Below are 18,861 nucleotides of genomic sequence, written 5' to 3'. Positions count from 1 at the left end.
CCACCAGAGTGGAGACCATTGATGCATTGTATGTCACCTATGGATCTCCCCTCAACAGCCTGTAGGAGGCAGAGACAGGCCTTTATGGTGGTCTGCAAAGGGCATGTTATTTATGCCTTGTATTCTTTTAATGAGAGACTTCTGTAGACATTAAAATGGCTGGATGTGCCTGGTAAGGTACATAATAAAGAAATGCACTCAATGACAGTTCTGAGGAATGCTGAATACAGAAGAACAATAACCTTTTTCGACTTAGCTTCCATACTTTTGTTTATAAGCTTTACAACATAGAATTATTTCCTCATTACCAAAAGCTAGATTGCTGTCTACATGTCTCCCCAAGTCCCTGACTACTGGGTCAAATTGTACAAGTGTGTTATGAATATGATAGTTACCAGGGGTACCTGACTTCCCAAAAGATACTATTCTGCATTTCTTGACATTTAGTTTTAGTCCATGGCTCTTCACAACAGTTATTTGTCTGTGTCAGCCCTTCCTGGAGAACACTGATGTTGGTGTGGTGGATTCTATGACTGCTCCTAATTGGAGCTAATTAAATGTGGTCATCCAGAGTCTCTTGACACTGACCTTGACATCAGAGAACTAGATGTCAAAAACAAGCAGTCACAGGACTGATCCTTGAGAGACTCCGCTGGATGACTGGCTTCTTTGTAGAGGTGGACTCCCAAATTCTAGCTTCCTGAGTCCTGTCTATGAGACAGCTAGCTATCCATTGGGTGACATAAGGGTTTATATCAAACCCCTTGAGTTTGTCAACAATGCCCAAGTGTGGTGCTGGGTCAAATGCCTTGGCCAGGTCAAGGTAGATAGTGTGAATCATTTTGCCCTCATGCATTGCTTTGGTGACCTTCCTAAAGTAGTCCACCAGGTTGAGTAGGCATGACCTTCCCTTGACAAAACTAGAGTGGGTTGGATCCAGTGTATGGAGGTTTTCAATGTCATTATTTATCATTTCTATGATAATTCTTTCTATGGCTTTGCATATGAGACTAGTAAGACTCATAGATCTGTAGCTGGCTTGCCTTGTGCAGAGGGATGATGGTTGCTGTTCTCCATTCATGAAGCAAGAAGCCTGTTTGAAAGCTACTGCTAAATAGTGATTCCAGAGGGCCTGATAGTTCATGTTTTATGCTATTTATAAACAGCCTGGGATATTGTTGGCGCCCATTATTGTAGTGTTCTAGACCTTAGAGAGAGCACTAAGGACCTGTTCCCTAGTGATACTAAGGGAGTTATATTTGATGGTATTTCCTGAGGGGGAGGCCATGAGGTGGATAGATGGGTAAAGTTAGAGATGAATTCACCTGACTATAGGTTTGCTGTATCTTCTGGCTCGGTATAGGTGGCTCCATCAATAATGATCCCTGCACTCAATTGTGTATTACCTTTGAGATTGTGGATATAACTAAAGAATGCCTTGTAGTTGTCCTTTGCTTGGGAGGCCAAATTTAACTCAAATTTGATTCCATGTAAATATCTGTCTATCAGTTCATGATCAGTTACTAGGCAATCAGTCTGCAAACTATTACAAGCTTAGCCAATGACCTGTGGTCAGACTCAAACCCTGTACCTTGTGTCAATGAGATGAAGACCTTATCTATTCACCAAACTCTAAATTACTGAGAACCCATGCTGGACACCATAGGTTTACACTTATGTAGTCTTGTCCTATTCCTTTCCATAGCTGAGTGTTAGATTTCACAGTGCTGAAGCACACAATTTACTGTTAAATGCATTTACACCTAGACTTTCAGTGATGATTTGTAAAAGACACCGATAACTGTCTCAGCTTTTAACAGTTTGCTTTACACGTTGATTGGTTATGAGTCAAGAATAAATGTATTTACTGATGTTTTAAATATTTTGCTAGATTTCTATCTACTATTTACATTTTTTACAGACAACTCAACCAGGATATGTATCTCTTTTTATATTATATTTTTTCTGAAGCCAATGCTGGAGGCCATGGATAAATTAACACCTTTGGAACAGTTTGTTACTCTTAGTACTCATATTCAAATTAACTAAATGATTAAGTAACTAACTAAAATGAAGTCAACAAGCACAAACAACAGTTAAAATAATCTTTAATTTTTGCAGTGAGGACTTTTCCTGTTTTCAACATTGAATCGCAAGCATCCAGTATTCTGTTTCACCTACCATATTATTTAAAGGAGAAAAAAACTAATGATTACCGTAACTGGGATCTTGCATTTTGGGCTGTAAACAATAGAAGTGATTTTGCAGTATAAGAGAAGTATGCCTTCCTTCATTATAATTCAGAGCAGCAAACACAACATTTACCTGCTCTTATACTGAAGTTTTCAGTTTAGGACTGAAAAATCCACAAAATAGTCACATCGTAAAGTGTTTTTATAGCTTAGAGTCCAACAGAAAATATATGATACTACTACACCAATTTTATTGTGACACTCTTAAAACATCAAACCTCCTAATAGTTCATATCACACTCAATTAGAGAATTCATTTTCATTTGGGACATATTGACATTAGAACATGTCATTACTCATGTTTTTCCACAGATATTCCAGTCTTAAAAAAGCCAGAAAGTGGTGTGTAGTTAAAACAACTTCTGAGTTAACTGGGCTGGGGTTTTTATTTTATCTGTGTAAATTGAAAATGTGGTTACTCATATTTCTCCACATATACGTCATACAGTAGTGAAAACATTTAGTACTGCCATGTGGCTGTACATGCTTCACATTTAATTTGTTTTGGTGTCTGTCTCCTATTTATGGAACATATATATGTATGATCATCTCATTTGTTGAGCACTATCATGGATGTTTTTATAAATCATTAAAATGTTTGAAACTCTGCTGTTAACATTAAACTTTCAAACTCTATTTTCAGAAGTTATGATACATTTCTTGATATTTTTCTTTTAAGATGGCTCCCATATTTTATTGTTCCACAGGTGAGATACACAGTCATAGAAACATTTGAATTTGTCATTACTGACAATTGTACATGACAGCTAATCTGTTTTGGGAGTTGTGATCTGTTTTGTATACTTGCTTTCCATACCATAGGTATTGACACAAATGTATTTTAATGTTGTCATTAAAATTTGTGAAACTGCCATCCTCTATAATCTTTCATTCAGACTACTGCACATAATATAAATGTATTGTTACATTAACAATATGAAGGGCCTCTCAGACTGCTGCACATAATATAAATGCGTTGTTACATTAATAATATGACTGGCCATACAAGCACTAGTATCCCACAGCTGGCGTTTAAAAGACAGAGCACTCTTTTCTGGAACAATATGCATTTAATATTTTATCTCATTATTATTTTGACACGTATCATTCTAATGAAAAGCAGTAATATTAAATAATAAGCCTGTTAATGGATTCATTACTTATTTCAAAGCATCATGCAAGTGAACATTTCACTGCACATATTTTGGCCTTCGGGTTCTGCCTTGTAAAGTGAATATGCTAAACGTTTATCTAAGGAGTACTACTTTAGGATCTGTCCTCCTAGGTTCTGTTCCTGAGTTTTCCACTCCAACTGTTCTATTAGAAATATTGTTTACTGTTGTTCAAACACCCCTCCAATGAAGAACCATTTGTTAATACCATTCTATAAATACAGGACAATAAAAAACATATGTATAACATATCAGAGTAAAGATCAGTATTACAAATAACATTACAGTTGGTAGCATCAAAAACACTCATCTTCCTTACCAAAAACAGCAGTGTTAAATCCTGCCATTCTCTCTAAACAGAATGCCACCACTCACTTCTGAATGTCCAACTACTAAAAAAAAAGGAAAAGGGAACAGAAGAGGGAGTCAAATAAGCCCCTCTTACTCTGGACTAATAACAGAGCCTAACCTACTGAAAAGCTTCATTATGAACAAAGAGAAGGGTGAAAGAGTTGCTTCAAACCACTTCAAAAAGAGGTGTGGGCCTATCCCACCCTCAACATGTAAACCCTAACCACCCCCAAAAATTCCTCACTTCCTCTCCTAACTAGCCATCATTTCCTCCAGAAAATCAACCCTTTCCACCTCTACTTAATATCTAACAACTTCACTGTCCTCACTCAATCCCATCCCTTCCCCATCTCACTTTCACAGATGTCTTAGCAGAAATGAGTCTGCAAGCAAATTATTTGTCCAAAGAGCCCTTCCAATGAACATAACAAAATTGTCATTGTGACCATTTATTGCTAAAATTCCATAAATATGTCATAATAAATAGCATAAGCAGAACATATCAGACTAAAGATCAATATTATAAATATCATTACATTTGACAATGTAAGAACCGCTCACCTTCCTTACCAAAATCGGCAGTGCAAAATCCCACTGCTCACTCTGATAACATCACTGTCCTCTGAAACAGCATGCATCAACTCACCTCTGAATGTCCAACAACCAAAAAAGGAGGGGCAAAACACAAGAGTGGTTGAAAAGAGTCCCTCTTACTCCACCCAACAGCCTGCCTTTGTGTGCTGCACCCCCATTACCAATCCTTAACCGAATCCTACAAAAATAAATACAAATAAACATTGAACAAATGTAAGCCTGTATCATTCAAGTAAATTCCATCCATCCTGTAACATGAAGCATCCCTGTCAACAAAATCCCTATGCTGAATTACATACAACTCTAATTTCTTCAAAGCCCTTGGCACTCTATGGTTCACAAACTATCTAGCTGTCTCCAAATCCATAAACTGTCCACATTCTTCCACACCAACCTAGGAATGATCTCAGACCACACTATAACCATCTGCAGAAATATCTGTTTTAATTCTAATAAATCAGTAACAATACTCCCCAGCAAGATTCTTTGGTGTAACTGAATCAAATAATTTCCCTCTAAATGAACAATCAACATGTGGAGTACAACTAATTCTTCCTGCATCTCCTCAACTTTCCCCAAACAGCTGCCACCAACTGAGTCATCAAAAAACATGGCAAAACACTTCCCATCTGTCCTGGTCCAAACCCAGCCTAGCTCCACTAGGTTGAGTCATCTGTGTCCTCATCACCCAGAAAGCAAAAGAATGACCCAGCAAGAAAACGTTTCCACCTGAAAACAAACTAAACAACTAAGAAAATTACTGCTATCTAATATTTGACAAAAAGCTTTATATGATCACTTCCACACCCTATGAATCATATCTACTTATTTGCCTTTCTCCATCAAATCTGATGTTCTCTCAATCCAAAATGAATGCACTAAATCTTTCACTGTCAATGCCCTGAGACTCCAAAGCAGCCCTTATCATGCATACAAACTGTGCTGCAACTATAGCCTTACCAGTGCACAAATGAAAAAAAAAAAAACAAATCAGCAATCATACCATCTCAAAACTTCTTCAACTGAATTACCTTAGCCACTGGACATAATGAGCATTTGACATTACCATGCAAAACAACCTGCTGACCTTTCCACACCTGACCTGTCTTTGATTGGCATAACCAGATAACAACAAAAGAATCAGTAATACAAATGTCTCTCCAACATAACTATTCCAATACTTCTTCAGCTCTAAATTTTCTTATGTGCAAATGTACTGCCAATGCCACCCATGCAGTGTGATAAGTCTGACTGGATACCAGAGTATACAAACCTTTCAAAAAGACCCTTAGCACCCTTAGCACCTGAAAATTCAAAGGAAAATTATGATCCACTTTCAGGCGCTGCCATCATTTGACCAGCCCATGCACCAACCATACTTTTGTCCAATATTTCAAGCCTGCCTACCTGATCAACGAAACAACCGATCACTTCCTGTCTCTAAGCAGCAACTGCCTGATGAACCCTGCAAATGCAGCAGAGGTTCATGGGTCCATAAGTAAGTAAAGGCTAACTGTCCTTGCTGGCCATTTTAAACCTAGCCAATTTCCCTTTTTGTGTTCGAAATAACCTATCCGAGTTTGGTTATAGATTGGCCTTACCCATCCCCATGGTCGATAATTATATATTACCCCTAAGGAAAATAACTTGGATCCTACAATAAATAATTTGTGGGGAATCTATGCATGGAATAAAATATTTAGGAGCTGCCTCTGTCCATTAGTAGTACAGAGGGCAGTTCTGAGGTAAAGTATTTATTTCCCATCCGTGGATCTAAGTTGCACTAGAAAATGGACAGGGATTAACTTTGTTTTATGTGGATGGGGAGTCTGTTCCAGAGCAGCAGTATCCCTAGCCCTTGTTAGGTACAGGGGCCCTATGTTTTTGAGAGTGTCTGACCCTGCTGCCATTTGTTCATGTTAAACAATCATTATTTTGGCTTTACAAGACTAATGTAATTTTGTGTGAAATTAGACAACTGTGCTGTGTAAAATCCACAAATCTGGCTTTAAATGCTTGGGCATGGTAACTGTATTTGGATGAAATTGACTGACCTTACTGTCAGTTGGTCAAGTTAAAAAATATTATGTCTTTACAGAACTAGTAAGCTGGAATACTTTACTGTGGCTGTTTTGTCTGTTAGTGTTTATAGGTGTGTTTAATGGTGGTGAAATACCTGAATATGGCTAATTATGTTTATTACAATCTGATAGTTGAAATAGCTGCAGTCAACTAATATGACTTTAATTGCATAGTACAGGAGATTTTTGTGGATTAAAGTGACTCACCCTGCTGTCATCTGCTAAAATTAAATAGTCATTACTCTAGCATTGCAGTACTAAACTACATTTTTGCAAAGCTAAATCGATGACTATACTGTTGGAGCTGTATGCTTGAAACAATGTTGAATACATTACCGTGACAATAACTTTTTAACCACAACCAAATATCTGGCATGCACATAATCAACACAGTGGCTATAACTGCTAGGTACAGGGGTGTTTTATGGATGACAGAAACTGGCCTGTCGTCATCTGGTTGAAGTAGCAATCATTATTCTGACTTTATAGGGCTACTGTGCATTTGTGAGAAGCAAGTCAGACTACTTTATTGTGTAAATTATTTGTGTCAACCAGAGTTAAAATGCATTACTGTTGCTATTATTTTATCGCAATTAAAAATCTGATTTGTACACAGTCAACAGATTGGTTTTAATTGGTTGGTATGGGACACTCTGCTGTTGACAATGACTGGCCCTGATGACATTTGTTCACATTTAACTTTCATCCTTCTGGCTTTTCAGACTTAGTGTGCATTTGTGCAAAGCAAACCTGAAATACATTACTGTAGACTTTATTTTTATCCTAGTCATACATCTGAGTTGTGGTCAGTCAACCTATAAGTTTAATTACTGTGTATGGGACTTTATATGGATGAACGTGACTAACCCTGCTAGAATACTTTACTATTGCTATTTTTAACACAATCAGGCATCTAAGTTATACGGAACTAAAAAGCCTTAGATTGATAAGTCTGTGGGCTGTTTAGGGATAATAATTACTGTGGAGGCTGCTGTTTGTATTAAGGTAGCAAGTTGCCCATAATTTCTTTCACTTTCCAGTATAGTCAAACATCAATATTGTATGCAGTAAGTGGCTGGCCATAGTTGTTTGGACAGGATGTGTGTGATAAAAATGATCACTGCCTAGTGGCTAGCTTTGCCATTTCACATAGTTTATCTGGTTGAATATTTGGCTGTGATTCTTTCTGTGTGGCAAATCTCATGTACTTAATGTCTCTTTGTGTGTTTTGTCCAGGTGCTCTGATTTCTTCATTCAGACTCACAGCTGTATAATGTATGTCTGAGGCCATTTGTGCTTTTCCTTTCATCTCAATCGAACATCTTAGAGGTATACAGAAGGAAACTGTCTTTATGCAGAGTACTATTCCCAGATAAGGTTTATCTATCGTTTCAAGCAGTTGTCTTTTCAACATATTGGGAATTATTTTTGTCAGCTTTAAACATTAAGCTTGGGACACAATGTATGTTTTCAGTGAATTAAAAGGTCAAAATAAATAAAAAAATACTTTTATTCAGACCGTCATTGGATCAATGGTAGAAAAATGCTCTGAGATGTACTTCAGAGCATCTATAACCCAATAATTTCTCAGGACCTTTCTCCACCTAGACTACTGAATTAACTTCCTTACTTCCTTTCTTCACACTTATTGTACTGCAGTATTGTTCACTTCAGGTGAGGTTAAAGGATAGAAGGAAAAGCAGAAAACCAATGTAACATGTAGAAAATACACTTTTTACCACTATCATATGGAGAACATAAAGGCCTTTCATTCTTCTTTAGAAGAATCTCACTGAAAAGGCACCCAGGAAATAAGATACTGCCAGTTTGGTTATTAAACACTTTATCAATGTTTCCTTTGCTACACTTCTTCCTTTTACAGTAGACAGTCAATTAGTCAAACTAATTGGTACCTAGTGTAGTTTGGATAATCAAAGTGTTCAGATAATCAAACATACATTGAACCAGACAAAAAAACTTCTAACATCTTGTTTTTTCTGCATGGAGGGAATATACTTTTCAACCATTCAGCAACTCCAGTGGACAATAAAAAAATATTTTTTACACACGAGTGGGCTACAAGCTCAAAAAACACACACAAGTGAATATGTATAACATTTACATATTCAGACTTTATGATTTTCCTACCTGAAAACGTAGGAAGGCTGCATTCAGATAATTGACATTTCGGATGATTGACGTTTGGATGATCAGCTCTTTACTGTATTAGTGTTAGATGTTTCAGTGTTATTACAACTGAAAGCCTCAGACTCTTTCATAGTATTTAAGGGCCAACCTAGAAGGCAATTTTCTTATTTGAAGTGGACAATTGTTACAGTTCAACTGTATGTATATGCTAATTTGTGAGAAATTTTGCAAGAGTTTTCTGATAACACCTTATGAGACATTTTGGGGCTGACTTTAGCAGTAGGGCAATCAGTGAGCATGAAACCCCCATGATGTCCAATAATTCTCAGAGCTCGGTTTGAGCAGTTTGTTTCATTCAGATCCAGATTGGTTGTTATAGCATTTCATGCAGAGCTTCATTTAGTATTTATAGTTATAATATAATCCATCAGATGAAGGTGTGGCTTACGATGAATGCATTCAATTAACTTTTGTAATTTGGATGCTTTTGTTCCATCAATAATTAAAGACAACAAATTTACAAAGTCTTGCTACATATGATAAATGGTTAAGAAATGACTTACAGCTTCACAGCAGTTCTTGGTCAATTCTGATTGTTTTTCTTAAACACAAACTTGCCTTTTCTTGGAACTTGGCTTATCCCGCTCCATTCACCCTCACTACACTCAGGTTCACTCTGCTCCCCTCCTTGTCCCCATATCCCACCTGCTTCCCAATACCTGTAACTTAAACTTGACCAAACCACACTCACCAGAGTTCAAACCACCCAATCTGCTATAGTAATTACAACTAACCCCTCCCATTACAAATTACTAGGTATCTAGAGTACATTTCTGCACACACACAAAAGTGCAAAAGTGACTACCCAATAGAAACATACCCAGTAAACACCCCAGACATTTCATACATAACTTCTAACATTGAATATATGACATTATAAGACACCAATACCTTACCAAACAAGAATTTATCTTCCCTCAATAACAATCATTTTTCAACGTCCGCAATTATAGCCATATCACCACTCCCACACCCAAAAGGTCCAATCACAAGCTCATCAGCCCCACCCACACAACCCACCAGCTTTCCTTAGCTATCTTCTACTTTAGAACTAGCTTGACTATTCCCATACCCCCTCTACTCTCCACTCTACTACAATTTCTCCAATACCACAATATTCAAACACCATTATGCCTCTAAAACCCACCCCCTTTGTACTACTTCCTCTTCTTATTCTTCTCTTTCTAAACTACCTTCACGTTCTCACCAGTCCTCCAAATTCTAATCACTCTCCCTCCTTTCATATAACTTCGACATACATCACATATGTTAAACACCCTACAACCACTTTATCCCCTCATTTCTATTTCTTGTATAGCAACCTCATATTCCCTTATAAACTCATTTGTGTTCACTGCCTCTCATCCCCATTCCCTAACAACACTACTATAACACAACACTCAACTCTCAAACAGGACACTAAGGACTCTACATTCCTCTTTTCCCATATTCATAAACATTACCGACCTTCTTTTTGGTGACATTCACCCAAACCCTGGCCCCTCTCCCTCTCTTCATTCAAACCCATCTCTTCACTCTCCCCCTCATCATGCAAATCCCTCCTTTTCACTACATCGAATGGTCGAAGCTTATGTAATAAGATTCCAGACTTCCATGCCTGGCTCCAACATAACCACTCAGATATACTATCTGTTACTGAAAACTGGTTAAAACCACGCATAAAAGATCCTGAAAGCACTCCCCCCAACTACAATATAATTAGAAATGACAGGACCCTCAAAAAAGGGCGTCTATATTATATTATCATACGATGAAAATAGTGAATGCTATTTCATTGTACTGATAATATCTAAACAACAAAATATTGAACAAATGGAACAGCAAATTTTTTCCCAGGGAAAAAATTCACTGCTCTGTAAAAAAAAAAAAGTACTTAAACACAAATTTAAGTAGGCGGCTTCACCCCCAACACCCCTGATGTGGGGGGCTGTGCCTCCCACACCCCCCTACTTAAATATACCAACTCCAAGATCACACCACAGTGGAAGAAATGGCAAAGTCCCGAAGATGGCCCACTAATTTTTTTCCCTGGGAAAAAAATCGATGTTCTGTGACTTCGCTATTTTGCCATTTCGACAGTATCGGATTGACTAAATAGCATTCGCTATTTAGTCCATTTGATACTGTCATATAGACTCAAAAAAGGTGGTGGAGTAGTTCTTCTCTACTCCTCCTCCCTTATAGTTACTTCCTTCACCAAACCCTTACCTCAATTCACCAATGCCGAACTAACCCTGGCCCTCCTCCAGATTAATAAAAACAAACACATATGTATAGCTACTCTTTACATTCCCCCAGGAGACAATATCCCCATTCTTGAGGATATCCTCTCCGAGTTTTCCTCTAACATTATCAACAAGACCATAATCCTCGGTGACGTTAATATTAACTGGATAAAAAAAAAAAACTATATACAGATATTCAATTTCCTACTTCTCCACACAACAGAAACTTATACAACTTCTCACAAATAATACACTCTACTACCAGGCCCTCAAAACACTTCTTTGTACTACTCTTGACTGGATTCTTGTTTCCCACCCCCAATACATCTCTGAAAGTGGTATCCTACCTGACAGTCTTAGCAATCATCTTCCCTTTTTCGCTCATTTCCTTCCCTCCTCCTTACAACTATCCAACACTTGTATCTCCTCCTGATCTCTCAAAAACTTCAACCAAGAAACCTTGTCCAGCTCTCTAAAGCACACAAACTGGAGTCCTCTAAAAATCCTCTCCCTAGATAATGCAGTAGCCTACTTTAATACCACATTCTTAGACCTGTTAAATATCCTTGCTCCCTCCAGAACCAAAAGAATTAAAAGTAAAACTGTCCCATGGGTAAGTAAAGAAACTACAACCATTATGCATCTCCATGACAATGCCTGGAAACATTACCACAAAAATAATATCCATACCACCCTGACTGAATATAAGCTACTATGTAACAAAGTAAAAAAAAACTGGTTGTGTCCGACTGCAAATCCTACTTCTCCATCCTTCCAAATAACCACAAGACCAACCCCAAAAAATTCTGAAATGGCATCTCCACCCTCCTCAATCCTGGCAAAAGAGACAACCCCTGCCCTGACCTAAATGTCCCATATCTCTCTTTAGCCAGTGAATTGAATTCCTTATTTATTGATTCTATAGCCAAATGAACTACTTCCTTCCCCGACAAAGCTTTACTTCCACCTCCTCCAATCTCTCCCTCCCCTAACACTGCCACCTCCCAAAACCCTTCCTTCATTATGAAACCCATTCCTATCTCCACCATAAAAAATTTTTTTGGAAACTGAAACCATACTCAAATGCCCCTGATGACGTTCCTTCCTTCCTAATTCCTCAAAATGGCTGCTGATGCCATCGCTTTTCCCATCTCCATTCTAATAAATAGCTCAGTCCAAGAAAACTATGTACCCCTACTCTGGAAAAAGACCTATATCATTCCCCTTCACAAAGGAGGTAATAACAACAACATCCCCAGTTTCTGGCCAATTGCTGTCTTATCCCCTATCTCAAAAGTTCTAGAAAAGTGTATCCACCTTCAACTTCTACCCTACCCCACAGACAACCCCCTATTTACCCCCACATGGTTTTAGACCTGGCCACAGTACCACAACCAATCTCCTCTCTTTCCTCAAAACTATCAACAAAGCCTGGGATTCTGGTTGTCTAGTGTCCACCTTACTTCTGGACTTATCCAAGGCCTTTGACATTATCTCCCATAACCTTCTCCTATCTAAACTCTCTAATCTAAACCTATCTCACTCTTCTGTCAACTGTTTTTTTAGTTACCTCTCTGACAGACAATAAACTGTCAAATGGAAAAAAGCCACCTTCTCCTTCCTTAATACACCTTCAGGCGTACCCCAGGGTTCCATATTGAGTCCCCTACTGTTCAACATTTTCATAAATGACTTCCCACCAAAACATTCCTAGTGCTAAACTGATTCAATATGCTGATGACTCTACGAACATCTGCTCTACCATTTCCACCTCCACTGTCTTAAAACAAACTCAGGATGCTTTCTCTTATAGCGAACGTTGCATGATAGACAACCACCTATCACTCAACACATCAAAACTTAAAATTATGTTATTTTCCCCTTCAAAAAGTACCATTATAGACAAGAACTTATTCTACATTACTAGTCAAAACAATACCTCTCTCGAGGTAGCATCCCATGCAAAACTTCTAGGAGTCCTTATTGATGAACAGTTAAAATTTGATACCCACCTACTAACTAAAATAAAGAAAACCCACCCAAAACTAGGCATGCTGTACCGCCATAACCGCTATAGCACTCCCACTACTAAACTTGTACTCTCCAACACCTTCCTCATTCCGTCTCTCCTATATGGTGCCCGACTTCTTACCAATCTTCAATCTTCTCTAAAAACCAAGCTATCCTCCTGTTATAACAACATTTCTAAGTTTGCTACTGGCTATAAATTCTCCTCCCACCACTGCAATGCCCTTTACAAACTAAATTGGCTCAAACTTCCGAACCATATTACCTATATTCAACTTACTCATGCCCATAAACTCATCTTTAATCCCTTCATCTGCCCCTCCCTTGCCCCCTCCTTCAAACTGCGCCTACCCAAGAGCCTCCTAAGATCCAATAACCAGAATTTGCTTGAACTGCACAAGCCTGCTGGTCCTCCAGGCAAACACCTAATATCCTTTTCCCTAGCTTGCCTCTGGAACTCCCTGCCACCTTTTATTTGTACTACTGACAACCACTCTACCTTTAAAACCCTGCTTCATTCCTATCTCTAAACCCTCTGGGAATGTTCCTGCTCTCATCCCACATGACACCTCTTTTTTCCCCATTTCTCACACTCCTTTACTTCTCTCTTCTCTTCATCATACTGAGCATCTCTGACTACTACCATCTTCATTTTTCTCATTTGCTCCTACTCTAGCTCTACTTTTTTTTTCTTATTGTCCCTCACTTCTTAAATTCAACAAATAACACCTCTTATCCCCTATCCTGCTTTAACTCTGCTAAGATTTCATGTAAAACTGCAATGTCAACCCTGTGTTATTTCACATTGTGACAAATCTAACAGGAATATGCACCAATGGATTTTTCTTATTTTAATTTACCGATGTGTGCGTGTGTGTGTGTGTGTGTGTGTGTGTGTGTGTGTGTGTGTGTGTGTGTGTGTGTGTGTGTGTGTGTGTGTGTGTGTCTGTGTGTCTGTGTGAGTGTGTGTGTGTGTGTGTGTGTGTGTGTGTGTGTGTGTGTGTGTGTGTGTGTGTGTGTGTGTGTGTGTGTGTTTGTGTCTGTATGTGTGTAATTTTACCTTTTGCTTTTTTGACTGTATTTTCACTGCAATCGTGGACTTTTTGTCATGTTGTGTAATACCATCGTTCTTCAAAGTATTACATAAATGTAAATGGATTGTCTTTATATTATATTGTTGTTCATGGAGCTTTTCTCCCTGGGACTCCATTGAAAATGGGCTCTTCTTGGCACAATGGACTATCTCAGCAAACAAACTGTAAAATAAATAAATAAAATAAAGGCATTTTTATTTATTTTTTTTTTTTCAGTTCATCCCGAGTTCAAATAGAGAGGTGGGGAGCCTCTGGGAGTTTAGTGGTCAAAGGTCTGAGCTAAATACAAAAGCCCACACACACACACACACACACACACACACACACACACACACACACACACACACACACACACATACACACACACATATTTATATATATGTATATTTATAGATATTTGTGATTTCATCAAGATTCAGTCACAACATGTTAAATCTTCTTGAACCTAAAAAACATAATAAAATCAGTTACATTCTGAATTATCAGGTAGTGCTACCATAGGTCCTGTAAGAGGGAAGATCCCTTATCACTCCCATTTAAGAGCTAGTGGAGTCCAGTTGATGGTTTCAGTTTGACAAGTAATATACAGTCTTGTTGTTCAGTTTAAAAAGTAACTCCAACAGTTCAATAAAAATGGTTCTGCAAGACCTAACAAGCAAGACACCATTCCCCATCTGATTTAACTTCAGGGATATCCTTCTGGATGCAAAACTTCAGGGACACCATTTAACATCTCTTGTCATGCGTGTGAGCTTGTGTGTGTGTGTGTGTGTGTGTGTGTGTGTGTGTGTGTGTGTGTGTGTGTGATTTATCTTGGACCTGCTGATTTCTTTGCCCAATCTGAAGTTATGTTTTCAGAAAGTGAAGTAACTCTTGTTTACTAACTGAGGATATGAGAATAAAAGAATTACAACAATATGGGCCTTTCTTTCTTTCTTTCTTTCTTTCTTTCTTTCTTTCTTTCTTTCTTTCTTTTTAATACAAGTGCTGTTGTCACAGGATTTTCAGATTTGGATGCTGTAAACTGTTCTCTACCTGTGCTACAAATTAAAGAAGAAAGGCTAGCTGAAGAGGTGTTTTCAACATCTTTAAGTAGAACTAACACATTCACAGGATTTGTATAATTTAAGAGTTATAAATGGTGTAACAACTCTTGCAGGGTACAAAGTTTGCCAATTTGCTGTCCAGCAAAATTTTTACTGAGTCATACATTGTAAAGGGCTTGCTCATTTGTTGTTTTGCTTCCTTTATGAATGGATGGTGTTTAAGTGAGGTATTAAAGGTATTTATTGTTCTTGTAGCTGATGATTCCTTAGAACTAAGTATTTCTTCTAAAACAGTAAAGAAACAATCCTTGTATTTTGTTGACTGCACATTGCATGTATTTAATGTTAGACAGCTGAGCATGAGAATTGTCCTATATCTAATGCCTGTTTTATATATGCACCAATTCTTGAATCCCAAAGGTGACATAATATAAAACTATAGTTAAAGTTTATCAATAAAAAACATCACTTCATCATCCAGGATAAACTATCTTCTTAGTTTTATAGCACTGACAAATAATGTACATGGAGTTGTTATGTAGATGGCCTTCAGGTTAGCTAGAATGTGTTATATGTGTTAGAATAATAAGATAGACTAATAAATATTTATTTATATTTATTTATTTATTGACATTTGTTAACCGGGTTAGTCCAACTCAGCCTGGGGCCCATTTTCAGTGGAGACGTGACGATAAAAGCTCCAGATACAAGTAACACTATCACAGAAGTATCCCAAAAAAATATCACAAAAATAGCTATGTTTGCAATGATATAGTTTCAAGTAGTTATACATTGGAGACACATTATTGCACAGTTTTGTTTAAGATGCAGAAGAAGAAGAAAAGAAAAAAATTAAGTACATAACATCAAATAGGTTCAATATGCCAAAATATCTAGAGGTAAGAGCTGGGAACTCCAGATTTAGCAGTATTTACAAGAAGCAGGGAGTAGGGTAAAGCAAGTAAAGGGATGTATTAGAGAGACAAATAAAAATAAATAAGATATATGCTTAGAGTGAGGAATTAGAAAGAGAACATTAGAATATCAGGTAGGAGTTTGACATGGACAGAACCAGGGGTTTAGTAGGTAGTTTTTAAGCTTGTGTTTAAATTTGGCTTTATGAGGGATGCTTACTATATTAAGAAGAAGGGTATTCCAGGAATGGGCGACAGAGATTTTATAGAGGGGCTTGTAAATATTTTTAGCAGGTTTGTAGATGTCTAAAAGATGTTTGTCAGATGTGTGAAGCTGACATGTGGGGTTATAGGGTGATATGATTTTAGAAATCGAGGGACAGGAAGTGGGGTTATATAGTATGGAGTGTGTAATGTGTAGTTGTGGCACAAGAAGTTGTTTTTGAAATTCATGCCATAATAAAGACTTAAGAGTGAGAAGTGGTGGGATTTATATGATAGATTGGAGGCAAATCTAGCTATTTTGTGGTAGGTCTGTTCTAATTTAGGGAGGAGAGAGATAAGAGAAGTGATGTAGCAAGAGAGGGTTTAGTGGAGGGAGAGAGAAGTTTGTGATTATGGTACAGAAGTCCAAGTTTTTGGTTAGTTTTTTTAATGCACTGGTTGATGTGGATGTCAAATTTTAGTTCATCATCAATAGTTACACCAAGTAATTTAGTGAAGGGTTCAGGTGTGATGATAGTATTGTTGAGAGAGTTAATTGAGAAGGAGGGTTTAAGGTGTAACATTGTTTTAGGCAGGAAAAGTAAAAGCTTAGTTTTTTGGATTTAATATTAGTTGGTTTTCTGTGAGCTAGGTTTTGACAGAGGTGAAGAAATCTTGGATAGGGGCAAGGAGTTCTGGAAAGTTGTGGGTGGTGGCGATAAGGGTTGAATCATCAGTGTATTTTAAGAGAGTAGAGAGCTTAGTAGTGGAGTCGAGTCTGTTTGTAAAGATATTGAAAAAGAGAGGACCCAAGAAAGAGCCTTGGGGAATGTCTGTGTTGACCGTAGAAATGGGGAGGTGACAGATTGCCAGCATATAGAATGTTGTCTGTTAGATAAGTAACTAGAGAACTAGTTTATAATGGTGGTGCAGAGATGGAGATCAGAAAGTTTAGATATCATTTTGGTGTGAGAGACTGTATTGAAGACCTTGGAGAGATCAAGGAATAGGCAGGAAACTAGGTGGTTGTTATCACGGGCTTCTGCCACAGTTTGGGTGAATTAAAGTAGTGTGGTAGATGTGCTGTGGTGTGGTCTGAATCCATGCTCTGTGGGAGTAACAAGATTGTTGCCCAGCAAGTATTTAAGTAGTTGGGTGTAGACACATTTTTCAAGAATTTTGGATAGTGCGGAGAGTATTGCAATGGAACGGTAGTTGGATGGGTCAGTGGAGTTACCACCTTTGTGGAGAGGGATTGTGAAGAAGGCTTTCCAAATGTCAGGGACAATGGCTTCTGTAGTAGAGCTATTTATAAGGATAGAGACTTGGCAGTGATTTTGAGGGAGTGAGGGGGTAATTTATCCAGATGGAGAGCAAGGTTTGAGTTTGCTTAGTTGTGACCTGATGAAAGCAGTGGGAACTGGTTGAAAGGAGAATGAAATGGGAGAAGAGAGATTGGGGGTTATGGGTAATGTAGAGGCAATGGGACTTGGTTGAGTTAGCTTTTGAATTGTTTCTATGAAGTGTTTATTTAAAAGTGTAGCAGTCTCAGTGGCAGTATTGAGGGAAAGGGGTTAGGGGTTGGAGGTTTGGTAGGATAGAAAATTTTGCTAACTGTAAACCAAAACCTTTTGGGGTTTTTCTGTGGGCTGCCATGGTTGGAGTTAAATAAAGTTTTTTTGTTTTTTATGACTAGTTTTTTACACAAGTTTTTAAGTTCCTTGTACTGTTGGAGTAGGGGAGGAGTTTGATTTTTGATCCAAGTTTTCCAGGCAGCTTCCCTCTGCTGCATAATAGAGCAAGTTTGCTTGTTGAGTCAGGGGGCACAGTTAGATTTTACTCTTATTTTTCTGGTTGGGGCTATGGAGTTCAGACTGTTTAGGAATATTTTGTTGAAAGTGGTTACTGCAACATTAAGAGGAAGGTTGTGGAGGAATGTCCAGTTGATGTTGGACAGTATAGAGTTGACTTTACTGGGGTCAAATTGAGTTAGATTGTGATATTCTCTGTAGTGGTGTTCCTTGGGAGAATGTTTGAAATTTCTATGTTAAGGTGTTTGCCTTACAAACACAAGGTTCAAGGTTTGAGTCTCACAAGGGATAATTGGCTAGGCTTACAATAGCTCACAAGGGCATTTAGCCTAGTACTAACCTATGAAACCTATGAATATACGTAGGGTAATGGTCACTAAGTGAGTTGGGAAGAATGCCAGGGCTATAATAGAGACTGAGGTCAGAAGTAAGGATCCAGTCAATTATAGAACTTGTATTAGAGTTTCTACTGGTTCTGGTTGGGGAGGATATATGTTTGATGGAATCTAAATAGATTGAGGCTATGAATTGGAGATGAGGAGGAGAGTGAGATCCAGTCAGTGTTGACATCACCAAGTATAATCGTTTCATATAAAATATGCTGGGTGAGCCAGGAGAGAAAGCTTTATAGAATAGGGATGCTGTCACCTGGGGGATATATCTGGATACAATGGCACATTTTTTTGTGAGGGTTAAGATGACAGTTTACAATTAGGATTTCTGCAGGAGCGATGCTGGGTATGGAAGTTGAGAGAGGAGGGAGAGTATGTTGGTCAGAGTAGAGGATAGATAGGTAGATAGACAGATAGATCGATAGATCGATAGATAGATCAATAGATAGATAGATAGATAGATAGATA

Source organism: Protopterus annectens, chromosome 12.part0 (assembly GCF_019279795.1).
Source record: "Protopterus annectens isolate FY-2018-M chromosome 12.part0, PAN1.0, whole genome shotgun sequence".
Taxonomy (NCBI): domain Eukaryota; kingdom Metazoa; phylum Chordata; order Ceratodontiformes; family Protopteridae; genus Protopterus; species Protopterus annectens.
This window is presented reverse-complemented; position numbering follows the sequence as displayed.